The sequence below is a fragment of the Lissotriton helveticus genome, chromosome 5_2 (genome assembly GCF_964261635.1).
Source record: "Lissotriton helveticus chromosome 5_2, aLisHel1.1, whole genome shotgun sequence".
Taxonomy (NCBI): Eukaryota; Metazoa; Chordata; class Amphibia; order Caudata; family Salamandridae; genus Lissotriton; species Lissotriton helveticus.
The window spans coordinates 5,447,965-5,475,568 of record NC_136066.1 but is presented as its reverse complement, the minus strand read 5'-3'; the positions used below and the strand labels follow the sequence as shown (position 1 = coordinate 5,475,568).

General features: G+C 49.1%; 1 protein-coding gene across 9 annotated transcripts in view; it reads left to right on the top strand.

The window, feature by feature from the left end:
- The window catches only part of CIZ1 (CDKN1A interacting zinc finger protein 1), a 582,047-nt gene that overhangs the window by 177,324 nt on the left and 377,119 nt on the right, over nt 1-27,604 (top strand). The window lies entirely within an intron of this gene.

Below are 27,604 nucleotides of genomic sequence, written 5' to 3'. Positions count from 1 at the left end.
GACCTCCCAGTGGATTGTTTGTTGGGCAATGATTTGGAGTCATCACTATGGTCAGAAGTGGAGCAGAGGACTCACATGGAAATGTTAGGCTTGCCAGCACATGTGCTTGCTGTGACTAGGTCACAGGCCAGAAGATGCCCCACCAAACAGGTGCTGGATCCTGGAACAATGGACCAGACACCTCCCAAGAAGAAGAGCAGTAGGGTTAAGGCATTGCCTTCCCCCTTGCCCCAGGTTGAGGATCAAGTCTCTGAGGAGGCTGATCTGAGAGAGCTGAGGGAAACTGAGCCTAAAGAGCTTGAACTTGATCAAGTTGAGTTTCTGGGCTCAGGGGGACCCTCCAGAGAAGACCTGGGGAAGGCACAGTTAGACTGCCCTTCCCTTGAACCCCTCAGACAGCAGGCTGCTGCTGAGGCTGCAGGGAATGCCACAGGTGCCCACAGGGTATACTGGGAAGATGGACTCCTGTACTCTGAGTCAAGAGACCCCAAGCCTGGTGCAACCAGGAGGTTGGTCATCCCCTTGTCTCAGAGGGGTTTCCTTCTCACCTTGGCCCATGAGATTCCCCTTGCAGGTCACTTAGGCCAGACAAAGACTTGGGACAGGCTTGTCTCACACTTTCACTGGCCTCACATGAATGAGAATACCAAGGAGTTTTGTCGCTCCTGTGTCACTTGCCAAGCCAGTGGTAAGTCAGGTGGCACAACAAAGGCCCCCCTCATACCACTACCTGTGGTGGGGGTTCCCTTTGAAAGAGTGGGGATTGACATTGTTGGTCCAATGGAACCCCAGACAGCATCAGGGCACAAGTTTATACTGGTGGTGGTGGACCATGCCACCAGGTATCCTGAAGCTATTCCACTTAGGACCACTACAGCACCTGTAGTGGCAAGGGCCCTAGTTGGAGTGTTCTCCAGAGTGGGCTTCCCTAAGGAGGTTGTTTCTGACAGAGGTGCAAACTTCATGTCAGGATATCTGACTGCAATGTGGAAGGAATGTGGTGTCAACTACAAGTTCACCACACCCTATCATCCACAGTGCAATGGGCTTGTTGAAAGATTCAACAGGACCCTCAAAGGGATGATTCATGGACTACCTGAAAAGCTCAGGCGTAGATGGGATGTCCTGATACCCTGCCTCTTGTTTGCTTACAGAGAGGTCCCACAGAAGGGGGTTGGCTACAGCCCTTTTGAACTTCTGTATGGGCATCCTGTAAGAGGACCCCTGTGTTTGGTGAAGGAAGGATGGGAGAGACCTCTCAAAAAGCCTGCAACCAACATAGTGGACTATGTACTTGGTCTCCGCTCCAGGATGGCTGAATACATGGAGAAGGCATCTAAAAACCTTGAGGCCAGCCAAGAACTCCAAAAAGCTTGGCATGACCAGAAGGCTGTCCTGACTGTGTACAAGCCTGGACAGAAAGTGTGGGTGCTGGAGCCAGTGGCCCCAGCAGCACTCAAAGACAAATGGTCTGGGCCCCACACCATCATTGAGCAAAAGGGAGAGGTCACCTACCTGGTGGACCTTGGAACTCCCAGGAGCCCCCTCAGGGTGCTCCATGTGAAAAGGCTCAAGGCATATGTCGACAGGAAAGACATGAGCTTGCTCATGGCCACAGATGAGGGACAGGAGGAAGAGAGTGACCCTCTCCCAGACCTGCTCACTCAGAATCCTGATGATGAATCAGTAGATGGTGTTGTGGCAGCCTCTCTGAACATCAGCAACAGGATTGTAGACAAGTTCTGCAATCCTTTAGACATATGTTCTCTCCGACACCCAGCCAAACTGATTGGTGTACCCATGAAGTTGACACTGGAGACAGTCTGCCTGTCAAGAGTAAAATCTACAGACAGCCTGATCATGTCAGAGACTGCATCAAGACAGAAGTGCAGAAAATGTTGGAGCTGGGAGTCATTGAGCCCTCAGATAGCCCTTGGGCTAGCCCAGTAGTTCTAGTGCCAAAACCTCACACCCAGGGTGGTAAGAAAGAGATGAGGTTTTGCGTAGACTACAGAGGACTCAATGCAGTCACTAAGACTGATGCCCACCCAATACCAAGGGCAGATGAACTTATAGATAGATTGGCTTCTGCCAACTACTTAAGTACATTTGACCTGACAGCTGGGTATTGGCAAATCAGGTTAGCTGAGGAGGCCAAGCCCAAGACAGCATTTTCTACCCCTGGTGGGCATTATCAATTTGTGGTAATGCCCTTTGGTTTGAAAAATGCACCTGCCACCTTCCAAAGGCTGGTGAATCAAGTTCTCACTGGGTTGGATGACTTCTGTGCAGCATATCTTGATGATATAGCTGTCTTTAGGTCCACCTGGGAGGATCACCTGGTCCACCTGAGGAAAGTGTTAGAGGCACTGCAAAAGGCAGGTCTCACTATCAAGGCCACTAAGTGCCAGATAGTGCAGACACAGGTTGTATACCTGGGCCACCTTGTAGGTGGAGGCCAGGTTCAACCCTTGGAGAGCAAGATACAGGCCATCAAGGACTGGGCTCCTCCAACCACCCAGACTCAGGTTCGAGCTTTCTAGGGCCTGACTGGGTACTCTAGGAAATTTGTCAAGAATTATGGGTCCATTGTGACTCCACTTAATGACCTGACAAGCAAAAAGATGCCAAAGAAAGTTCAGTGGACAGCAAGCTGTCAGAAAGCATTCAATGACCTAAAGCAGGCCATGTGCACAGCACCTATCCTAAAGAGTCCAGATTACTCCAAGACCTTCATTGTCCAAACAGATGCTTCTGAGTTGGGTGTGGGAGCTGTTCTATCTCAGCTGAATTTTGATGGTAACGACCAGCCCATTGCTTTTATTAGCAGAAGGCTGACCCCCAGAGAGAAAAATTGGTCAGCTATTGAGAGGGAGGCCTTTGCTGTGGTGTGGGCCCTGAAAAAGTTGAGGTCATACTTGTTTGGCACTCACTTTAAGATTCAGACCGACCATAAGCCCCTCTTATGGCTAAATCAGATGAAGGGTGAAAACCCCAAACTACTTAGGTGGTCCATTTCCCTACAGGGGATGGATTTTACAGTGGAGCATAGACCTGGTACTGATCATGGCAATGCTGATGGGCTCTCCAGGTATTTCCACTTAGAGCAAGAAGACTCACCTGGTCAAGGTTAGCTTATTGTCCCAAAGTTTGGGGGGGGGTCATGTAGGAGAGTAGGGTCTGCAATCCTATGATCACCCAGATTTTTGCTTTTTGCTTCACTGGTTTACGACTTTCCCTGGCTGTGGGCCTGCTAATCAGACCCACAGCCTAGCTGTTCTCTCTACTCCAAATTGTACCCAGGTACTGAATTGGCACTGGGCCCTCTCCAAGTCCCTGTACCCAGGGCTGAGGTGTACCCAGAAGTCTCCCAGGGGCTGCAGCATGTATTATGCCACCCCTGGGTTGACTAACTAAATCAGACACAACTGGCTGCTTGATAGCTGGGGCAAGGTGGTGTAATCACCCTTTGCTTTAGATATAGTATTCCTATATCTAAACCTACAATGGACACCTATATTCCTATCAGTCACTCCTATGGCAGGCCTTAACAATCCTGAAGGCAGAGTGCATGGGATAAGGTGAAATGGTGCTCTGGCATGAGCTGAGCCCGTTTGCAGCTTGCGGAACCAAGTCCTAATAGCTGTTCCATGATAACGCATACCATATACTCTTAAGTGCATTATAATCCTCGCGGTTATATGCCAACTCTGGTATCGCTTTATCAAAACATGTCGAGTAAGGTGTCATACGAATTGGAATACTAACCACTCGCCAATTCTGGCGACGGGGTTAGCATTCCACCCTTCTAGAGGGACACGACATGTATGTAACCTGTAATCCCGGTTAAAGTCAGACATAGCCTTAGCTCCACAAAATGGATGCTGCCACCGAGACACAAGTCTGCCCTCCTGCTGCTGGGAGTCCTCCCAGAGCAGGAGGCAAGGACAAAGGGTTTCCTGCCAGGGGCGGTGCCAGCACCGTCCCAGACAGGATTTTGTGTATCCTAGGTAGGCAGGGCTTTAGAGGAAGGTGACTGCAAGTGGCACCCCGGTGCTCACTATGCATAGGCCGGCTTGAACCAGTTCCAGGGGCACTCCAGCCCCTGACCTGGGGAAAGCCCGCCAAAGGAGAGGGGTGTAACCACCCCCCTCCTAGTCCCACCCATAGGGCAGGACTTAGTCGCGTGCCAGCCCCTTTTTACAGGATAAAGGTAGGAACTGGCCCCCTTCCAAATTAGATCATCTTTGAATCCTGAACCAACTTTCCACGAAAGGAACTCAAGGCTCTTCTCAAGATTTCTCCCTTGTGACTAAGGAGTAGTCACCCTGCAGCAGCAGGCACCATCCAAGCACCGCGGTCTGCTGTAAGTCTCTCCTACGGGTCAAGACTGCCCAGCACGACGAGAACCGGCTTCCCTGGCACCTCTGACCTCTACCTACATCATCAGCCCAGCTGTGATTCGTGGGTGTGACGAGACCTCGAGGGACCGGCCATCTTCCAAGACTGCACGACGCTTGACCAGCACGACTCCCGAGTGACCCTCGACCGAGTGATTTGGGGTAAGAGAAGCCCCGACCCTGAGCAGCTCCAGCACCGAAGTTCAGCCCCCCTGCCTCCACGAGATCTGCGTGGGGCCCTTCTGCTCTTTGCTGCTCACCGCGTTGTTGAGGTCACTTGCCCGTTGGCTAGTGGCCCTTTTACGACGCTCCACGACGACAAATACTGCTGGTCTGGTTGCTCCATACTAGCCCTTGCTCCCCTCCAACAGAGGAGCACCCTGGACCCTCCTGGTCCACTCCAGACGCCATTTTAGGTCCACCGCGTGGACCTTGCATTTGCCAAGACTGTTGCCCCAATCCTGGGTCCAGCGACGTCAGAAGCAGATACCTTCGTGGGACAGCTCGCACCTCCATCCTGGTCGCCGACAACGCCTCCTGGTCCGAGAGACTGCAGAGCCCAGCAGCGCCCACTCACCTGGTTGAGGTGACTTCGTCCGGTGCCACCCTGGTGCCCACCTAAATCACTGGCTAGTGATTCAGAACTTGGTCCCCTCTGCTTTCAGGTCTTCTTCTTCCCTGATCCAGGCTTGGATCACCACGAACTTCTTCACTGGCCGCCTGCCAGCAACTTCTTTCTTCAGGCTCCTGGTTTTTCAACGAGGGTTTCCGACGCAACTTGAACCCTATGCAGCCGCAGCCCCTGGGCTAGGTAAACCAAGTACTCCGGTGCTTCAGCATAGTCCAACACTCTAAGTGTTCGGATCCACCCTTGTTTTCGACCCACCTAGTCGGGTTCGCCCGAGAACAGTAACTTTGTCTTTGCTAGCCTCCATAGACTTTTTCCCGCCTTACGCGTGAGAGTTCCCACTCTGCACACGACGTCCACAGGCCTCCTGCTTCTAATCTAAGGGTTTAGTATTGTAGGCCTAGCGTTTCTAAAGTCTATGAGAATAGTTACTTACCTGCTAGTAATTCGCATTCCACTTTTGTAATATATGGTTTTTCGTGCCCCTCGGGCATTTGTGTAAATTGTGCGACTTAAAGTATTTTCGTAAGAGTTTTGTTGTGTGCTTAGCTCCCTGTCTCATAAAGAGCCAGGGTAGTCTTGTTATAAATAAATATCTGTTTATTTTCATAACAACTTGTGTGGTGTCCTTTCACTTGGTGTTCAAGGGGTAATGTGATGGTAAAACAGCTGGCTTAACACGCCCTCTAGAGTATTAGCCTTAGACTGCTCGTATCCATGCTACTAGGATAGCTGGTCTATAAGGTTGACTTACAACCAATCATCAATAAGGGTTGTTTGGACTGATACAAAGTGCTCACTAGAATAGTGAACATTATATATCAGGCCAACTTCTCACAAAAGTCATCTACATCTGCCTTGTCTTAGGGGTGTTCCTGTGGAGGACATTTGCAGGGCAGCAACTTGGGCCTCTCTTCACCCAAAGCATTATTGTTTAGATGCAGAGGTGAGGAGGGACGGACACTTTGTTCGTTCCGTCCTTCAGGACTTCCTGGTATAGCAGGGTGGACACCCTCCTCCGGGAGTGGGACTGCTGTGGGAATCCATTCACAAGGCGAGGAATCCACTGGCAGATGTATCCATCATAAGAACAAGTTACTTACCTTCGGTAATGCTTTTTCTAGTGGATACAGTATCTGCCTGTGGATTCCTCACTGACCTCCCCGTTGTCCACCCTTATATACCTATAATAGTTGCTATTGCTATTGTGCATGTTGTTTTTAAGGCAATGTCTTGTTTCTTTTTGCTCTATTGCATTGTCTTCACACTGTGTGTGGTACCTTGATAATTTTGTACTGTGTACACTGTATATATACTGTTGTCGGTCTGTCCGTGTGCCTCGAGGGCACGGAAAAAAGGGCAGAACTGATGTCATCACGCCGACGGGGTCCTATTATGGATTCAGTGACGCCAGCAGAGCCACGCGCGCGATGCCGTGGTTCTGTGATGTCGTACTGTCAGCGTGCCGATCTACGAAAGAATTTTCCGAATGTTGCTGACGCAGGGGATATTCACAAGGTGAGGAATTCACAGGCAGATACTGTATCCACCAGAAAAAGTGTTACAGAAAGTAAGTAACTTGTTCCTTTCATAGATTCACATGCACCCACCCTCCTCTCCGGCAGGACAGCTCTCTATTTGGGATAACTACTTCTCACTTGTGCTAAGAAAATCTGAGGAGAACTGCCTCTGCTGGAAAGGTTCTAGAGGGTGCTGGCAGCTGATTGGTTGGAACAATTTTTCATATGAGGTAGATAGGCTACTAAGGTTGGACCTTCTGGGCCTCTTGTCTTTTTAGCCTACTACAGTTTTGTATATATATATATATATATATTTTTACCGTGGGACTCCCACCTCGGTGAATGATTCAGGCATGTGAATCTATGAAAGATACCAATACTGGAGAACTAAAGTTACAGGTAAGTAACTTGTTTTCTTATGCGCTCTACAAGCACCTCTTATATTTCATAAAATAGACTCTAATGTTGCTCCATCTATAATAAGAAGCTCGGCCATGGTTAGGATTTACATGACTACTCGCTTACCTGTAAGCTTCGAATGTCATTGTCGTTCAGGGAAAAGCCTTTAACGTTTCTAAAAAAATATCACTTTTCAGAAATGTTTCTCCATGCAGCGATACAAACTGATGTACTAATGTGAAACGTTTCTCCATGTTAAAAGAAATACGAGGAACGAGATGTTTTGTGTTTTCTGGATTTTAACGAATGATGTATTTATTGTATATGTTTTTTTATTTGCTAAGTCAAATCGAATAAAGTGAATTTTGACACTTTTTACAATTCATCATTTTTTTACATTGTTTCTTTCATGATATAAATGGCAAAGGTTTTTGTGGATCGGCACATGCACGTAGTCTTCAAGGCAAGCCAGAAGCATTGCTCAGCTCGCCCCACTAATTTGGCTGTCCATTCGCCTCTACTTGCTACTCAGGCTGAGTAAATGGGCTGTCAGTCACTTCATAACATTATTTGTAATATACGAGGACTGGAAACATGGTGCCAGTTATAGAAAGAGTAGGAACAGCGATTACCAAATAGCGAATTTATCCGAATCGCTATTTGGAAATCTCTATTCCTTATGTATGAAACATTTGGTTTCTTACTTGCGATTCCTAGTGTGTCGCAGATCGACCTACCTCATGAATATTAATGAGGTAGCTTACAGTTTGCGACCCATTAGGAATGCCTGCCATCACAGGGATGGTGGCCTACTGAGGTCAGAAAAGTACACTGTCCCAAGAGACATCCACAGTTAACAAAGGAATAAAACCAATAGTAATAACTACCACAAGCATAATACTACTGCCTAATTGAAATGATCCACCACTTTGAAAAAGATTGGATTACACAATGGAATAAGCAAAATATGCGTATTTTATGTCAAGGTACATTTGTTCATTTTATTCAAAACACAATGTATATACAATCAATATTGACTTAATGATAAGATTTAAAAAAACATGGTTAAAAACAAATATTAAAATACATCACAGTAAATACAAAAATACAAATAGCGTTGTGAGAAAAAAGTTGTCGACGCAGCGTTTCGGTGTATGTACAGATTCTTACACCTTCCTCAGGACAATTTCTCAACTACAGGTTTGTGAGTGAGATAAACTTGTTCACCAAAACACCAAGGTATTTATCATCATAAACCTTTGGTTTCAACTGTGCCAGCTTAATCCTGCAGTTCGCATCAGAAAGGACTCTTTCCTTAGGGTACAAACATATACCCACTCCACGTCTTACAGAGGGGCCACCGATTTCTATAGATCAGGTTCAGATTTCATTCAATGAGCTGAGGCGTAAAGAACGTGATTCAATTTAGAAAATCTACCGCTGCAGCTGTGTTTGCTGATGTGCTTATTATTTCGGCGGTGTTTCCTCACTTAGGAGTATGTAGGCAACGATTGGTTAAATTCAATCTTTACTTCGACAAACGGCCTCCCTGCGCCCTCTCGCGTGCGTATCGTCTTCACTATCGCCTACTGAGGTCAGCACACCACGATGTCTGTGATGTAAAGGAAAACTGGATGCGTTTCAACAATAAAAAATGTAACGTTTTGTTTAAATTTTTTAAGAGCAGACAGTGGTCTGTGGGACCGCTGCCTGTTCTTTAATTTTTTTCCTACATTCAGAAAGGGACCCCTTCCAAATTTGCGAATGCATTACCCCCAACTTTGAGTTGGTGGTAAAATATCAAGGTTTTTACGACCTCACTTAGGTCATAAAACCTTGATATATAAAACTGGAAATCGCTATTTGGAATGGACGCCCTAAACACGCCCTTCTAAATATCAATTTCTATACCCAAACTATGATTCTGGAGAATCGAGGTTTTCTGTCGCAAATGGCCCGGTACTGCGAATTGGGCCTTTTGCTACGACAAAAATGCTTCATACATGTGGGCCGTCAGGACTTTTTGTAGCAGAGATGAAGAAGCGGGGGTACAATGAAGATCTATTTAAAAGAAGTGAGCCCAGGGCAGGGACTCCAAACCTTTGGGTTGTACATGGCCAAAGTCTTGAGTTCCCAGGGAGAACTACCACACCCAAGGTGCAGGTGTGTAGCTTCTGTCGTTTTTTGGAGTGTGACACCTCTGAAATGCATTCTTGGCTTGGTAGTTAGGTTTTGAGGCCCGGAGTGGAGTCTGCTATGTACATATGGTGTTGGGAGGAATGCTTGTAAATAGTCGTAAGCAGCGGCAGTCACTCGGGATACCAATCCAACCCATTTTTTTTAACACACACTGCCTCTCTAGACAGAGGCCCACCTAATGCAAATCAGTACTGATCCTATTCTTCATGGAAACAGTCCATCCTGAGCCATGGTCTTCTTACTCCACCCTGCAGTCCACAGCTTTTTTAATTGAGAATTGAGATTCACCCTCCCCCAAAAGCTCACTGACTAAGCTACACCTCTGTGACTCAGTCTGACCCGGGCTGCACTATTTTCGCACCTTACCCTGACGCACCTAGAGGATGGCAAGTCACCAGGACACAATCAGCACCCTTCTGAAAACCGTGTTCTATCCATGGAGGGTAGTAAGTCACCAGGACACCGACTGTACGCTGCTCCAGCCCATCCTATCCTCCACAGAGCTGAGCGATTAGTCACCCGGACACCGGCTGCGCTCTCTTTGCATTTCATCCTATCCTTCACGGAGGGCGGTAAGTCACCAGGACACCGGTTGCTGCCTCTGCACCCCACCCTGTCCTCCACGGAGCGGGACAATAAGTCAGCAGGACACTGGCTGCCTACCTTTGCACCACACCCTGTCCTCCATGAAGGGCAGTAAGTCACCAGGAGACTGGCTGCCTTCCTCTGCAACCCGTGCTGTCCTCCACAAAGCTGGACAGTAAGTCACTAGCAAACCGGCTGCCCACCTCTGCACCCAACCCTGGCCTCCATTGAGCGGGACGGTAAGTCACCAGGACACTGTCTGCCTTCCTCTGCCCCCCATGCTGTCCTCCACGGACCTGGACAGTAAGTCACCAGGACACTGGCCACCTACCTCCACACCTCATCCTGTCCTCCTTGATAAGGCAGTAAGTCACCAGGACACTGGCTGCCTTCCTCTGCCCCCCCCCCACCCCGGCCTCCACGGAGCTGGACAGTAAGTCACTAGAACACTGGCTGCCCACCTCTGCACCCCACCCTGTCCTCCACGGAGCTGGACGGTAAGTCATCAGGACATAGGCTGCTGCCTCTGCACCCCACCCTGTCCTGCACGTAGCGGGACAGTAAGTCACCAGCACCCCACCCTGGCCTCCATGGAGCGGGACGGTAAGTCATCGGGACATTTGCTGCCGCCTACCTCTACATGACATCCTCCTGCTTTTGTTTATTTATTGTGTTCCAGCATGGGGTAACTCTTCATACAAAACCTGTACATTTGGCCAAGAGTGCAATCTGGTTCACGAGGCAATAGATGTTTTGCGTGGAATTACTATTCTCTGCATGCCTTTGTAAAGCTGGCCCCTTTCCTGACCATTCCTCTTCTCTGCATGCCTTTGTAAAGCTGCCCCTTTCCTGACCATTCCTCTTCTTCTCTGCATGCCTTTGTAAAGCCGTCCCTTTCCTGACCATTCCTCTTCTTCTCTGCATGCCTTTGTAAAGCTGCCCCTTTCCTGACCATTCCTCTTCTTCTCTGCATGCCTTTGTAAAGCCGTCCCTTTCCTGACCATTCCTCTTCTACTCTGCATGCCTTTGTAAAGCTGCCCCTTTCCTGACCATTCCTCTTCTTCTCTGCATGCCTTTGTAAAGCTGCCCCTTTCCTGACCATTCCTCTTCTTCTCTGCATGCCTTTGTAAAGCTGCCCCTTTCCTGACCATTCCTCTTCTTCTCTGCATGCCTTTGTAAAGCTGTCCCTTTCCTGACCATTCCTCGCCTTCCCTGCATGCCTTTGTAAAGCTGCCCCTTTCCTGACCATTCCTCTTCTTCCCTGCATGCCTTTGTAAAGCTGCCCCTTTCCTGACCATTCCTCTTCTTCTCTGCATGCCTTTGTAAAGCTGGCCCCTTTCCTGACCATTCCTCTTCTTCCCTGCATGCCTTTGTAAAGCTGCCCCTTTCCTGACCATTCCTCTTCTTCTCTGCATGCCTTTGTAAAGCTGTCCCTTTCCTGACCATTCCTCTTCTTCCCTGCATGCCTTTGTAAAGCTGTCCCTTTCCTGACCATTCCTCTTCTTCTCTGCATGCCTTTGTAAAGCTGTCCCTTTCCTGACCATTCCTCTTCTTCTCTGCATGCCTTTGTAAAGCCGTCCCTTTCCTGACCATTCCTCTTCTTCCCTGCATGCCTTTGTAAAGCTGTCCCTTTCCTGACCATTCCTCTTCTTCCCTGCATGCCTTTGTAAAGCTGCCCCTTTCCTGACCATTCCTCTTCTTCTCTGCAAGCCTTTGTAAAGCTGCCCCTTTCCTGACCATTCCTCTTCTTCTCTGCATGCCTTTGTAAAGCTGCCCCTTTCCTGATCCTTCCTCTTCTTCTCTGCATGCCTTTGTAAAGCTGCCCCTTTCCTGACCATTCCTCTTCTTCCCTGCATGCCTTTGTAAAGCTGCCCCTTTCCTGACCATTCCTCTTCTTCCCTGCATGCCTTTGTAAAGCTGCCCCTTTCCTGACCATTCCTCTTCTCTGCATGCCTTTGTAAAGCTGTCCCTTTCCTGACCATTCCTCTTCTTCCCTGCATGCCTTTGTAAAGCTGCCCCTTTCCTGACCATTCCTCTTCTTCTCTGCAAGCCTTTGTAAAGCTGCCCCTTTCCTGACCATTCCTCTTCTTCTCTGCATGCCTTTGTAAAGCTGCCCCTTTCCTGACCATTCCTCTTCTTCCCTGCATGCCTTTGTAAAGCTGTCCCTTTCCTGACCATTCCTCTTCTTCTCTGCATGCCTTTGTAAAGCTGTCCCTTTCCTGACCATTCCTCTTCTTCTCTGCATGCCTTTGTAAAGCTGCCCCTTTCCTGACCATTCCTCTTCTTCTCTGCATGCCTTTTGTAAAGCTGCCCCTTTCCTGACCATTCCTCTTCTCTGCATGCCTTTGTAAAGCTGCCCCTTTCCTGACCATTCCTCTTCTTCTCTGCATGCCTTTGTAAAGCTGTCCCTTTCCTGACCATTCCTCTTCTTCTCTGCATGCCTTTTGTAAAGCTGCCCCTTTCCTGACCATTCCTCTTCTCTGCATGCCTTTGTAAAGCTGCCCCTTTCCTGACCATTCCTCTTCTTCTCTGCATGCCTTTGTAAAGCTGCCCCTTTCCTGACCATTCCTCTTCTCTGCATGCCTTTGTAAAGCTGCCCCTTTCCTGACCATTCCTCTTCTCTGCATGCCTTTGTAAAGCTGCCCCTTTCCTGACCATTCCTCTTCTCTGCATGCCTTTGTAAAGCTGCCCCTTTCCTGACCATTCCTCTTCTTCCCTGCATGCCTTTGTAAAGCTGCCCCTTTCCTGACCATTCCTCTTCTCTGCATGCCTTTGTAAAGCTGCCCCTTTCCTGATCCTTCCTCTTCTTCTCTGCATGCCTTTTGTAAAGCTGCCCCTTTCAAAATGGGAGAGGTGTGGCGCCGCGGCCAGGGCGACTGACGCTGGAATCTGGGGACCACGGTTCGATCCCCGGCTCCGGCGGCAGGTTAGCCCAGCACCATGTGACTCTGGGCAATAGCTCGCTTAATCTTCCCGACGGCCCCCAGCGCCTAGAGACCCTTACGGGTGATTGTGCGCTTTACAAATGTGGACTTTACTTTTTACTTTCCTGACCATTCCTCTTCTTCTCTGCATGCCTTTGTAAAGCCGTCCCTTTCCTGACCATTCCTCTTCTACTCTGCATGCCTTTGTAAAGCTGCCCCTTTCCTGACCATTCTTCTTCTCTGCATGCCTTTGTAAAGCTGTCCCTTTCCTGACCATTCCTCTTCTTCTCTGCATGCCTTTGTAAAGCTGCCCCTTTCCTGACCATTCCTCTTCTCTGCATGCCTTTGTAAAGCTGCCCCTTTCCTGACCATTCCTTTTCTTCTCTGCATGCCTTTGTAAAGCCGTCCCTTTCCTGACCATTCCTCTTCTACTCTGCATGCCTTTGTAAAGCTGCCCCTTTCCTGACCATTCCTCCTCTCTGCATGCCTTTGTAAAGCTGCCCCTTTCCTGACCATTCTTCTTCTCTGCATGCCTTTGTAAAGTTGTCCCTTTCCTGACCATTCCTCTTCTTCTCTGCATGCCTTTGTAAAGCTGTCCCTTTCCTGACCATTCCTCTTCTTCTCTGCATGCCTTTGTAAAGCTGTCCCTTTCCTCACCATTCCTCGCCTTCCCTGCATGCCTTTGTAAAGCTGTCCCTTTCCTGACCATTCCTCTTCCTTGCATGCCTTTGTAAAGCTGCCCCTTTCCTGACCATTCCTCGCCTTCCCTGCATGCCTTTGTAAAGCTGCCCCTTTCCTCACCATTCCTCGCCTTCCCTGCATGCCTTTGTAAAGCTGTCCCTTTCCTGACCATTCCTCGCCTTCCCTGCATGCCTTTGTAAAGCCGTCCCTTTCCTGACCATTCCTCTTCTCTGCATGCCTTTGTAAAGCTGCCCCTTTCCTCACCATTCCTCGCCTTCCCTGCATGCCTTTGTAAAGCTGTCCCTTTCCTGACCATTCCTCGCCTTCCCTGCATGCCTTTGTAAAGCTGTCCCTTTCCTGACCATTCCTCGCCTTCCCTGCATGCCTTTGTAAAGCTGTCCCTTTCCTGACCATTCCTCGCCTTCCCTGCATGCCTTTGTAAAGCCGTCCCTTTCCTGATCCTTCCTCTTCTTCTCTGCATGCCTTTGTAAAGCTGCCCCTTTCCTGACCATTCTTCTTCTTCTCTGCATGCCTTTGTAAAGCTGCCCCTTTCCTGACCATTCCTCCTCTCTGCATGCCTTTGTAAAGCTGCCCCTTTCCTGACCATTCCTCTTCTTCTCTGCATGCCTTTGTAAAGCTGCCCCTTTCCTGACCATTCCTCCTCTCTGCATGCCTTTGTAAAGCTGCCCCTTTCCTGACCATTCCTCTTCTTCTCTGCATGCCTTTGTAAAGCTGCCCCTTTCCTGACCATTCCTCTTCTTCCCTGCATGCCTTTGTAAAGCTGTCCCTTTCCTCACCATTCCTCTTCTCTGCATGCCTTTGTAAAGCTGCCCCTTTCCTGACCATTCCTCCTCTCTGCATGCCTTTGTAAAGCTGCCCCTTTCCTGACCATTCCTCGCCTTCCCTGCATGCCTTTGTAAAGCTGTCCCTTTCCTGACCATTCCTCGCCTTCCCTGCATGCCTTTGTAAAGCCGTCCATTTCCTGACCATTCCTCTTCTCTGCATGCCTTTGTAAAGCTGCCCCTTTCCTGACCATTCCTCTTCTCTGCATGCCTTTGTAAAGCTGCCCCTTTCCTGACCATTCCTCGCCTTCCCTGCATGCCTTTGTAAAGCTGCCCCTTTCCTGACCATTCCTCGCCTTCCCTGCATGCCTTTGTAAAGCTGTCCCTTTCCTGACCATTCCTCGCCTTCCCTGCATGCCTTTGTAAAGCCGTCCCTTTCCTGACCATTCCTCTTCTCTGCATGCCTTTGTAAAGCTGCCCCTTTCCTTACCATTCCTCGCCTTCCCTGCATGCCTTTGTAAAGCTGTCCCTTTCCTGACCATTCCTCTTCTTCTCTGCATGCCTTTGTAAAGCTCCCCCTTTCCTGACCATTCCTCTTCTTCTCTGCATGCCTTTGTAAAGCTGCCCCTTTCCTGACCATTCCTCTTCTCTGCATGCCTTTGTAAAGCTGCCCCTTTCCTGACCATTCCTCTTCTTCTCTGCATGCCTTTGTAAAGCTGCCCCTTTCCTGACCATTCCTCTTCTTCTCTGCATGCCTTTGTAAAGCTGCCCCTTTCCTTACCATTCCTCTTCTTCTCTGCATGCCTTTGTAAAGCTGTCCCTTTCCTGACCATTCCTCTTCTTCTCTGCATGCCTTTGTAAAGCTGTCCCTTTCCTGACCATTCCTCTTCTTCTCTGCATGCCTTTGTAAAGCCGTCCCTTTCCTGACCATTCCTCTTCTTCTCTGCATGCCTTTGTAAAGCTGCCCCTTTCCTGACCATTCCTCTTCTCTGCATGCCTTTGTAAAGTTGCCCCTTTCCTGACCATTCCTCGTCTCTGCATGCCTTTGTAAAGCTGTCCCTTTCCTGACCATTCCTCTTCTTCTCTGCATGCCTTTGTAAAGCCGTCCCTTTCCTGACCATTCCTCTTCTTCTCTGCATGCCTTTGTAAAGCTGCCCCTTTCCTGACCATTCCTCGTCTCTGCATGCCTTTGTAAAGCTGGCCCCTTTCCTGACCATGCCTCTTCTTCTCTGCATGCCTTTGTAAAGCTGGCCCCTTTCCTGACCATTCCTCTTCTTCTCTGCATGCCTTTGTAAAGCTGTCCCTTTCCTGACCATTCCTCTTCTTCTCTGCATGCCTTTGTAAAGTTGTCCCTTTCCTCACCATTCCTCGCCTTCCCTGCATGCCTTTGTAAAGCTGTCCCTTTCCTGACCATTCCTCTTCTTCTCTGCATGCCTTTGTAAAGCTGCCCCTTTCCTGACCATTCCTCTTCTTCTCTGCATGCCTTTGTAAAGCTGCCCCTTTCCTGACCATTCCTCTTCTTCTCTGCATGCCTTTGTAAAGCTGTCCCTTTCCTGACCATTCCTCTTCTTCTCTGCATGCCTTTGTAAAGCTGTCCCTTTCCTGACCATTCCTCTTCTTCTCTGCATGCCTTTGTAAAGCTGTCCCTTTCCTGACCATTCTTCTTCTTCTCTGCATGCCTTTGTAAAGCTGGTCCCTTTCCTGACCATTCCTCTTCTTCTCTGCATGCCTTTGTAAAGCTGCCCCTTTCCTGACCATTCCTCTTCTCTGCATGCCTTTGTAAAGCTGCCCCTTTCCTGACCATTCCTCGTCTCTGCATGCCTTTGTAAAGCTGGCCCCTTTCCTGACCATTCCTCTTCTTCTCTGCATGCCTTTGTAAAGCTGGCCCCTTTCCTGACCATTCCTCTTCTTCTCTGCATGCCTTTGTAAAGCTGCCCCTTTCCTGACCATTCCTCTTCTCTGCATGCCTTTATAAAGCTGCCCCTTTCCTGACCATTCCTCTTCCCTGCAGGCCTTTGTAAAGCTGCCCCTTTCCTGACCATCCCTCTTCTCTGCATGCCTTTGTAAAGCTGTCCCTTTCCTGACCATTCTTCTTCTTCTCTGCATGCCTTTGTAAAGCTGCCCCTTTCCTGACCATTCCTCTTCTCTGCATGCCTTTGTAAAGCTGCCCCTTTCCTGACCATTCCTCTTCTCTGCATGCCTTTGTAAAGCTGTCCCTTTCCTGACCATTCCTCTTCTTCTCTGGATGCCTTTGTAAAGCTGCCCCTTTCCTGACCATTCCTCTTCTTCTCTGCATGCCTTTGTAAAGCTGGCCCCTTTCCTGACCATTCCTCTTCTTCCCTGCATGCCTTTGTAAAGCTGGCCCCTTTCCTGACCATTCTTCTTCTTCTCTGCATGCCTTTGTAAAGCCGTCCCTTTCCTGACCATTCCTCTTCTTCTCTGCATGCCTTTGTAAAGATGCCCCTTTCCTGACCATTCCTCTTCTTCTCTGCATGCCTTTGTAAAGCTGCCCCTTTCCTGACCATTCCTCTTCTCTGCATGCCTTTGTAAAGCTGCCCCTTTCCTGACCATTCCTCTTCTTCTCTGCATGCCTTTGTAAAGCTGCCCCTTTCCTGACCATTCTTCTTCTCTGCATGCCTTTGTAAAGCTGCCCCTTTCCTGACCATTCTTCTTCTCTGCATGCCTTTGTAAAGCTGCCCCTTTCCTGACCATTCCTCTTCTTCTCTGCATGCCTTTGTAAAGCTGCCCCTTTCCTGACCATTCCTCTTCTCTGCATGCCTTTGTAAAGCTGCCCCTTTCCTGACCATTCCTCTTCTCTGCATGCCTTTGTAAAGCTGCCCCTTTCCTGACCATTCCTCTTCTCTGCATGCCTTTGTAAAGCTGCCCCTTTCCTGACCATTCCTCTTCTTCTCTGCATGCCTTTGTAAAGCTGTCCCTTTCCTGACCATTCTTCTTCTCTGCATGCCTTTGTAAAGCTGTCCCTTTCCTGACCATTCCTCTTCTTCTCTGCATGCCTTTGTAAAGCTGCCCCTTTCCTGACCATTCTTCTTCTCTGCATGCCTTTGTAAAGCTGCCCCTTTCCTGACCATTCCTCTTCTCTGCATGCCTTTGTAAAGCTGGCCCCTTTCCTGACCATTCCTCTTCTCTGCATGCCTTTGTAAAGCTGCCCCTTTCCTGACCATTCCTCTTCTCTGCATGCCTTTGTAAAGCTGCCCCTTTCCTGACCATTCCTCTTCTTCTCTGCATGCCTTTGTAAAGCTGCCCCTTTCCTGACCATTCCTCTTCTCTGCATGCCTTTGTAAAGCTGCCCCTTTCCTGACCATTCCTCTTCTTCCCTGCATGCCTTTGTAAAGCTGCCCCTTTCCTGACCATTCCTCTTCTCTGCATGCCTTTGTAAAGCTGCCCCTTTCCTGACCATTCCTCTTCTCTGCATGCCTTTGTAAAGCTGCCCCTTTCCTGACCATTCCTCTTCTTCCCTGCATGCCTTTGTAAAGCTGCCCCTTTCCTGACCATTCCTCTTCTTCTCTGCATGCCTTTGTAAAGCTGCCCCTTTCCTGACCATTCCTCCTCTCTGCATGCCTTTGTAAAGCTGCCCCTTTCCTGACCATTCCTCTTCTTCCCTGCATGCCTTTGTAAAGCTGCCCCTTTCCTGACCATTCCTCTTCTCTGCATGCCTTTGTAAAGCTGCCCATTTCCTGACCATTCCTCTTCTCTGCATGCCTTTGTAAAGCTGCCCCTTTCCTGACCATTCCTCTTCTTCCCTGCATGCCTTTGTAAAGCTGGCCCCTTTCCTGACCATTCCTCTTCTTCTCTGCATGCCTTTGTAAAGCTGGCCCCTTTCCTGACCATTCCTCTTCTCTGCATGCCTTTGTAAAGCTGCCCCTTTCCTGACCATTCCTCTTCTTCTCTGCATGCCTTTGTAAAGCTGCCCCTTTCCTGACCATTCCTCTTCTCTGCATGCCTTTGTAAAGCTGCCCCTTTCCTGACCATTCCTCTTCTTCCCTGCATGCCTTTGTAAAGCTGCCCCTTTCCTGACCATTCCTCTTCTCTGCATGCCTTTGTAAAGCTGCCCCTTTCCTGACCATTCCTCTTCTCTGCATGCCTTTGTAAAGCTGCCCCTTTCCTGACCATTCCTCTTCTTCCCTGCATGCCTTTGTAAAGCTGCCCCTTTCCTGACCATTCCTCTTCTTCTCTGCATGCCTTTGTAAAGCTGTCCCTTTCCTGACCATTCCTCTTCTTCTCTGCATGCCTTTGTAAAGCTGCCCCTTTCCTGACCATTCCTCTTCTCTGCATGCCTTTGTAAAGCTGGCCCCTTTCCTGACCATTCCTCTTCTCTGCATGCCTTTGTAAAGCTGCCCCTTTCCTGACCATTCCTCTTCTTCTCTGCATGCCTTTGTAAAGCTGCCCCTTTCCTGACCATTCCTCTTCTTCTCTGCATGCCTTTGTAAAGCTGTCCCTTTCCTCACCATTCCTCTTCTTCCCTGCATGCCTTTGTAAAGCTGTCCCTTTCCTGACCATTCCTCTTCTTCTCTGCATGCCTTTGTAAAGCTGCCCCTTTCCTGACCATTCCTCTTCTTCTCTGCATGCCTTTGTAAAGCTGTCCCTTTCCTCACCATTCCTCTTCTTCCCTGCATGCCTTTGTAAAGCTGCCCCTTTCCTGACCATTCCTCTTCTTCTCTGCATGCCTTTGTAAAGCTGTCCCTTTCCTGACCATTCCTCTTCTTCTCTGCATGCCTTTGTAAAGCTGCCCCTTTCCTGACCATTCCTCTTCTCTGCATGCCTTTGTAAAGCTGCCCCTTTCCTGACCATTCCTCTTCTCTGCATGCCTTTGTAAAGCTGCCCCTTTCCTGACCATTCCTCTTCTTCTCTGCATGCCTTTGTAAAGCTGTCCCTTTCCTGACCATTCCTCTTCTTCTCTGCATGCCTTTGTAAAGCTGCCCCTTTCCTGACCATTCCTCTTCTCTGCATGCCTTTGTAAAGCTGCCCCTTTCCTGACCATTCCTCTTCTTCCCTGCATGCCTTTGTAAAGCTGCCCCTTTCCTGACCATTCCTCTTCTCTGCATGCCTTTGTAAAGCTGGCCCCTTTCCTGACCATTCCTCTTCCTCTCTGCATGCCTTTGTAAAGCTGCCCCTTTCCTGACCATTCCTCTTCTCTGCATGCCTTTGTAAAGCTGTCCCTTTCCTGACCATTCCTCTTCTTCCCTGCATGCCTTTGTAAAGCTGCTCCTTTCCTGACCATTCCTCTTCTCTGCATGCCTTTGTAAAGCTGCCCCTTTCCTGACCATTCCTCTTCTTCTCTGCATGCCTTGATAAAGCTGCCCCTTTCCTGACCATTCCTCGCCTTCCCTGCATGCCTTTGTAAAGCTGCCCCTTTCCTGACCATTCCTCTTCTCTGCATGCCTTTGTAAAGCTGTCCCTTTCCTGACCATTCCTCTTCTTCCCTGCATGCCTTTGTAAAGCTGGCCCCTTTCCTGACCATTCCTCTTCTTCTCTGCATGCCTTTGTAAAGCTGCCCCTTTCCTGACCATTCCTCTTCTCTGCATGCCTTTGTAAAGCTGCCCCTTTCCTGACCATTCCTCTTCTCTGCATGCCTTTGTAAAGCTGCCCCTTTCCTGACCATTCCTCTTCTTCTCTGCATGCCTTTGTAAAGCTGCCCCTTTCCTGACCATTCCTCTTCTCTGCATGCCTTTGTAAAGCTGTCCCTTTCCTGACCATTCCTCTTCTTCCCTGCATGCCTTTGTAAAGCTGCCCCTTTCCTGACCATTCCTCTTCTCTGCATGCCTTTGTAAAGCTGCCCCTTTCCTGACCATTCCTCTTCTCTGCATGCCTTTGTAAAGCTGCCCCTTTCCTGACCATTCCTCTTCTTCTCTGCATGCCTTTGTAAAGCCGTCCCTTTCCTGACCATTCCTCTTCTTCCCTGCATGCCTTTGTAAAGCTGCCCCTTTCCTGACCATTCCTCTTCTTCTCTGCATGCCTTTGTAAAGCTGCCCCTTTCCTGACCATTCCTCTTCTTCTCTGCATGCCTTTGTAAAGCTGGCCCCTTTCCTGACCATTCCTCTTCTTCTCTGCATGCCTTTGTAAAGCTGCCCCTTTCCTGACCATTCCTCGCCTTCCCTGCATGCCTTTGTAAAGCTGGCCCCTTTCCTGACCATTCCTCTTCTTCTCTGCATGCCTTTGTAAAGCTGCCCCTTTCCTGACCATTCCTCTTCTCTGCATGCCTTTGTAAAGCTGCCCCTTTCCTGACCATTCCTCTTCTCTGCATGCCTTTGTAAAGCTGCCCCTTTCCTGACCATTCCTCTTCTCTGCATGCCTTTGTAAAGCTGGCCTCTTTACTGACCATTCCTCTTCTTCCCTGCATGCCTTTGTAAAGCTGCCCCTTTCCTGACCATTCCTCTTCTCTGCATGCCTTTGTAAAGCTGGCCTCTTTCCTGACCATTCCTCTTCTACTCTGCATGCCTTTGTAAAGCTGCCCCTTTCCTGACCATTCCTCTTCTTCTCTGCATGCCTTTGTAAAGCTGCCCCTTTCCTGACCATTCTTCTTCTCTGCATGCCTTTGTAAAGCTGCCCCTTTCCTGACCATTCCTCTTCTTCTCTGCATGCCTTTGTAAAGCTGCCCCTTTCCTGACCATTCCTCTTCTTCTCTGCATGCCTTTGTAAAGCTGTCCCTTTCCTGACCATTCTTCTTCTCTGCATGCCTTTGTAAAGCTGCCCCTTTTCTGACCATTCCTCTTCTTCTCTGCATGCCTTTGTAAAGCTGCCCCTTTCCTGACCATTCTTCTTCTCTGCATGCCTTTGTAAAGCTGCCCCTTTCCTGACCATTCCTCTTCTTCTCTGCATGCCTTTGTAGAGCTGCCCCTTTCCTGACCATTCCTCTTCTCTGCATGCCTTTGTAAAGCTGCCCCTTTCCTGACCATTCCTCTTCTTCTCTGCATGCCTTTGTAAAGCTGCCCCTTTCCTGACCATTCCTCTTCTTCTCTGCATGCCTTTGTAAAGCTGTCTCTTTCCTGACCATTCTTCTTCTCTGCATGCCTTTGTAAAGCTGCCCCTTTTCTGACCATTCCTCTTCTTCTCTGCATGCCTTTGTAAAGCTGCCCCTTTCCTGACCATTCTTCTTCTCTGCATGCCTTTGTAAAGCTGCCCCTTTCCTGACCATTCCTCTTCTTCTCTGCATGCCTTTGTAAAGCTGCCCCTTTCCTGACCATTTTTCTTCTCTGCATGCCTTTGTAAAGCTGCCCCTTTCCTGACCATTCCTCTTCTTCTCTGCATGCCTTTGTAGAGCTGCCCCTTTCCTGACCATTCTTCTTCTCTGCATGCCTTTGTAAAGCTGCCCCTTTCCTGACCATTCCTCTTCTTCTCTGCATGCCTTTGTAAAGCTGTCCCTTTCCTGACCATTATTCTTCTCTGCATGCCTTTGTAAAGCTGCCCCTTTCCTGGCCATTCCTCTTCTTCTCTGCATGCCTTTGTAAAGCTGACCCTTTCCTGACCATTCTTCTTCTCTGCATGCCTTTGTAAAGCTGCCCCTTTCCTGGCCATTCCTCTTCTTCTCTGCATGTCTTTGTAAAGCTGCCCCTTTCCTGACCATTCCTCTTCTCTGCATGCCTTTGTAAAGCTGACCCTTTCCTGACCATTCTTCTTCTCTGCATGCCTTTGTAAAGCTGGCCTCTTTCCTGACCATTCCTCTTCTACTCTGCATGCCTTTGTAAAGCTGCCCCTTTCCTGACCATTCCTCTTCTTCTCTGCATGCCTTTGTAAAGCTGCCCCTTTCCTGACCATTCTTCTTCTCTGCATGCCTTTGTAAAGCTGCCCCTTTCCTGACCATTCCTCTTCTTCTCTGCATGCCTTTGTAAAGCTGCCCCTTTCCTGACCATTCCTCTTCTCTGCATGCCTTTGTAAAGCTGCCCCTTTCCTGACCATTCCTCTTTTCTGCATGCCTTTGTAAAGCTGCCCCTTTCCTGACCATTCCTCTTCTTCTCTGCATGCCATTGTAAAGCTGCCCCTTTCCTGACCATTCCTCTTCTTCTCTGCATGCCTTTGTAAAGCTGCCCCTTTCCTGACCATTCCTCTTCTTCTCTGCATGCCTTTGTAAAGCTGGCCCCTTTCCTGACCATTCCTCGCCTTCCCTGCATGCCTTTGTAAAGCTGGCCCCTTTCCTGACCATTCCTCTTCTTCTCTGCATGCCTTTGTAAAGCTGGCCCCTTTCCTGACCATTCCTCGCCTTCCCTGCATGCCTTTGTAAAGCTGGCCCCTTTCCTGACCATTCCTCTTCTTCTCTGCATGCCTTTGTAAAGCTGCCCCTTTCCTGACCATTCCTCTTCTTCTCTGCATGCCTTTGTAAAGCTGCCCCTTTCCTGACCATTCCTCTTCTCTGCATGCCTTTGTAAAGCTGCCCCTTTCCTGACCATTCTTCTTCTCTGCATGCCTTTGTAAAGCTGCCCCTTTCCTGACCATTCCTCGCCTTCCCTGCATGCCTTTGTAAAGCTGCCCCTTTCCTGACCATTCCTCTTCTTCTCTGCATGCCTTTTGTAAAGCTGCCCCTTTCCTGACCATTCCTCTTCTTCTCTGCATGCCTGTGTAAAGCTGTCCCTTCCCTGACCATTCCTCTTCTTCTCTGCATGCCTTTGTAAAGCTGCCCCTTTCCTGACCATTCCTCTTCTTCTCTGCATGCCTTTGTAAAGCTGCCCCTTTCCTGACCATTCTTCTTCTCTGCATGCCTTTGTAAAGCTGCCCCTTTCCTGACCATTCTTCTTCTCTGCATGCCTTTGTAAAGCTGCCCCTTTCCTGACCATTCTTCTTCTCTGCATGCCTTTGTAAAGCTGTCCCTTCCCTGACCATTCCTCTTCTCTGCATGCCTTTGTAAAGCTGCCCCTTTCCTGACCATTCCTCTTCTCTGCATGCCTTTGTAAAGCTGGCCCCTTTCCTGACCATTCCTCTTCTTCTCTGCATGCCTTTGTAAAGCTGCCCCTTTCCTGACCATTCCTCTTCTGACCTGCATGCCTTTGTAAAGCTGCCCCTTTCCTCACCATTCCTCGCCTTCCCTGCATGCCTTTGTAAAGCTGGCCCCTTTCCTGACCATTCCTCTTCTTCTCTGCATGCCTTTGTAAAGCTGCCCCTTTCCTGACCATTCCTCTTCTTCTCTGCATGCCTTTGTAAAGCTGACCCTTCCTGACCATTCCTCTTCTTCTCTGCATGCCTTTGTAAAGCTGCCCCTTTCCTGACCATTCCTCTTCTTCTCTGCATGCCTTTGTAAAGCTGCCCCTTTCCTGACCATTCTTCTTCCCTGCATGCCTTTGTAAAGCTGCCCCTTTCCTGATCCTTCCTCTTCTTCTCTGCATGCCTTTGTAAAGCTGCCCCTTTCCTGACCATTCCTCTTCTTCTCTGCATGCCTTTGTAAAGCTGCCCCTTTCCTGACCATTCCTCTTCTCTGCATGCCTTTGTAAAGCTGCCCCTTTCCTGACCATTCCTCTTCTACTCTGCATGCCTTTGTAAAGCTGCCCCTTTCCTGACCATTCCTCTTCTACTCTGCATGCCTTTGTAAAGCTGCCCCTTTCCTCACCATTCCTCTTCTCTGCATGCCTTTGTAAAGCTGCCCCTTTCCTGACCATTCCTCCTTTTCTCTGCATGCCTTTGTAAAGCTGCCCCTTTCCTGACCATTCCTCTTCTTCTCTGCATGCCTTTGTAAAGCTGCCCCTTTCCTGACCATTCCTCTTCTCTGCATGCCTTTGTAAAGCTTGCCCCTTTCCTGACCATTCCTCTTCTTCTCTGCATGCCTTTGTAAAGCTGCCCCTTTCCTGACCATTCTTCTTCTCTGCATGCCTTTGTAAAGCTGCCCCTTTCCTGACCATTCCTCTTCTTCTCTGCATGCCTTTGTAAAGCTGCCCCTTTCCTGACCATTCCTCTTCTCTGCATGCCTTTGTAAAGCTGGCCCTTTCCTGACCATTCTTCTTCTCTGCATGCCTTTGTAAAGCTGCCCCTTTCCTGACCATTCCTCTTCTTCTCTGCATGCCTTTGTAAAGCTGCCCCTTTCCTGACCATTCCTCTTCTCTGCATGCCTTTGTAAAGCTGGCCCCTTTCCTGACCATTCCTCTTCTCTGCATGCCTTTGTAAAGCTGCCCCTTTCCTGACCATTCCTCTTCTTCTCTTCATGCCTTTGTAAAGCTGCCCCTTTCCTGACCATTCCTCTTCTTCTCTGCATGCCTTTGTAAAGCTGCCTCTTTCCTGACCATTCCTCTTCTTCTCTGCATGCCTTTGTAAAGCTGTCCCTTTCCTGACCATTCCTCTTCTTCTCTGCATGCCTTTGTAAAGCTGCCTCTTTCCTGACCATTCCTCTTCTTCTCTGCATGCCTTTGTAAAGCTGCCCCTTTCCTGACCATTCCTCTTCTTCCCTGCATGCCTTTGTAAAGCTGGTCCCTTTCCTGACCATTCCTCTTCTTCCCTGCATGCCTTTGTAAAGCTGGCCCCTTTCCTGACCATTCCTCTTCTCTGCATCCCTTTGTAAAGCTGCCCCTTCCCTGACCATTCCTCTTTTCTGCATGCCTTTGTAAAGCTGCCCCTTTCCTGACCATTCCTCTTCTTCTCTTCATGCCTTTGTAAAGCTGGCCTCTTTACTGACCATTCCTCTTCTTCTCTGCATGCCTTTGTAAAGCTGGCCCCTTTCCTGACCATTCCTCTTCTTCTCTGCATGCCTTTGTAAAGCCGTCCCTTTCCTGACCATTCCTCTTCTTCTCTGCATGCCTTTGTAAAGCTGCCCCTTTCCTGACCATTCTTCTACTCTGCATGCCTTTGTAAAGCTGCCCCTTTCCTGACCATTCCTCTTCTACTCTGCATGCCTTTGTAAAGCTGCCCCTTTCCTGACCATTCCTCTTCTACTCTGCATGCCTTTGTAAAGCTGCCCCTTTCCTGACCATTCCTCTTCTCTGCATGCCTTTGTAAAGCTGCCCCTTTCCTGACCATTCCTCTTCTCTGCATGCCTTTGTAAAGCTGCCCCTTTCCTGACCATTCCTCTTCTTCCCTGCATGCCTTTGTAAAGCTGCCCCTTTCCTGACCATTCCTCTTCTTCTCTGCATGCCTTTTTTAAAGCTGCCCCTTTCCTGACCATTCCTCTTCTTCTCTGCATGCCTTTGTAAAGCTGGCCCCTTTCCTGACCATTCCTCTTCTCTGCATGCCTTTGTAAAGCTGCCCCTTTCCTGACCATTCCTCTTCTCTTCATGCCTTTGTAAAGCTGCCCCTTTCCTGACCATTCCTCTTCTTCTCTGCATGCCTTTGTAAAGCTGCCCCTTTCCTGACCATTCCTCTTCTTCTCTGCATGCCTTTGTAAAGCTGCCCCTTTCCTGACCATTCCTCTTCTCTGCATGCCTTTGTAAAGCTGCCCCTTTCCTGACCATTCCTCTTCTTCTCTGCATGCCTTTGTAAAGCTGCCCCTTTCCTGACCATTCTTCTTCTTCTCTGCATGCCTTTGTAAAGCTGCCCCTTTCCTGACCATTCCTCTTCTCTGCATGCCTTTGTAAAGCTGCCCCTTTCCTGACCATTCCTCTTCTCTGCATGCCTTTGTAAAGCTGCCCCTTTCCTGACCATTCCTCCTCTCTGCATGCCTTTGTAAAGCTGCCCCTTTCCTGACCATTCCTCTTCTTCTCTGCATGCCTTTGTAAAGCTGGCCCCTTTCCTGACCATTTCTCTTCTTCTCTGCATGCCTTTGTAAAGCTGCCCCTTTCCTCACCATTTCTCTTCTCTGCATGCTTTTGTAAAGCTGCCCCTTTCCTGACCATTCCTCTTCTCTGCATGCCTTTGTAAAGCTGCCCCTTTCCTGACCATTCCTCTTCTCTGCATGCCTTTGTAAAGCTGGCCCTTTCCTGACCATTCCTCTTCTCTGCATGCCTTTGTAAAGCTGGCCCCTTTCCTGACCATTTCTCTTCTTCTCTGCATGCCTTTGTAAAGCTGCCCCTTTCCTGACCATTCCTCTTCTTCTCTGCAAGCCTTTGTAAAGCTGCCCCTTTCCTCACCATTTCTCTTCTCTGCATGCTTTTGTAAAGCTGCCCCTTTCCTGACCATTCCTCTTCTTCTCTGCATGCCTTTGTAAAGCTGCCCCTTTCCTGGCCATTCCTCTTCTTCTCTGCATGCCTTTGTAAAGCTGTCCCTTTCCTGACCATTCCTCTTCTTCCCTGCATGCCTTTGTAAAGCTGCCCCTTTCCTGACCATTCCTCTTCTTCTCTGCATGCCTTTGTAAAGCTGCCCCTTTCCTGACCATTCCTCTTCTTCTCTGCATGCCTTTGTAAAGCTGCCCCTTTCCTGACCATTCCTCTTCTTCCCTGCATGCCTTTGTAAAGCTGCCCCTTTCCTGACCATTCCTCTTCTTCCCTGCATGCCTTTGTAAAGCTGTCCCATTCCTGACCATTCCTCTTCTTCTCTGCATGCCTTTGTAAAGCTGTCCCTTTCCTGACCATTCCTCTTCTTCTCTGCATGCCTTTGTAAAGCTGTCCCTTTCCTGACCATTCCTCTTCTCTGTATGCCTTTGTAAAGCTGGCCCTTTCCTGACCATTCCTCTTCCCTGCATGCCTTTGTAAAGCTGCCCCTTTCCTGACCATTCCTCTTCTTCTCTGCATGCCTTTGTAAAGCTGCCCCTTTCCTGACCATTCCTCTTCTTCTCTGCATGCCTTTGTAAAGCCGTCCCTTTACTGACCATTCCTCTTCTTCCCTGCATGCCTTTGTAAAGCTGCCCCTTTCCTGACCATTCCTCTTCTTCTCTGCATGCCTTTGTAAAGATGCCCCTTTCCTTACCATTCCTCTTCTTCTCTGCATGCCTTTGTAAAGCTGACCCTTCCTGACCATTCCTCTTCTTCTCTGCATGCCTTTGTAAAGCTGCCCCTTTCCTCACCATTTCTCTTCTCTGCATGCCTTTGTAAAGCTGCCCCTTTCCTGACCATTCCTCTTCCTTGCATGCCTTTGTAAAGCTGCCCCTTTCCTGACCATTCCTCTTCTTCTCTGCATGCCTTTGTAAAGCTGTCCCTTTCCTGACCATTCCTCTTCTACTCTGCATGCCTTTGTAAAGCTGCCCCTTTCCTGACCATTCCTCTTCTACTCTGCATGCCTTTGTAAAGCTGCCCCTTTCCTGACCATTCCTCTTCTCTGCATGCCTTTGTAAAGCTGCCCCTTTCCTCACCATTTCTCTTCTCTGCATGCTTTTGTAAAGCTGCCCCTTTCCTGACCATTCCTCTTCTTCTCTGCATGCCTTTGTAAAGCTGCCCCTTTCCTGACCATTCCTCTTCTTCTCTGCATGCCTTTGTAAAGCTGGCCCCTTTCCTGACCATTCTTCTTCTTCTCTGCATGCCTTTGTAAAGCTGCCCCTTTCCTGACCATTCCTCTTCTTCTCTGCATGCCTTTTGTAAAGCTGCCCCTTTCCTGACCATTCCTCTTCTTCTCTGCATGCCTTTGTAAAGCTGCCCCTTTCCTGACCATTCCTCTTCTTCTCTGCATGCCTTTGTAAAGCTGGCCC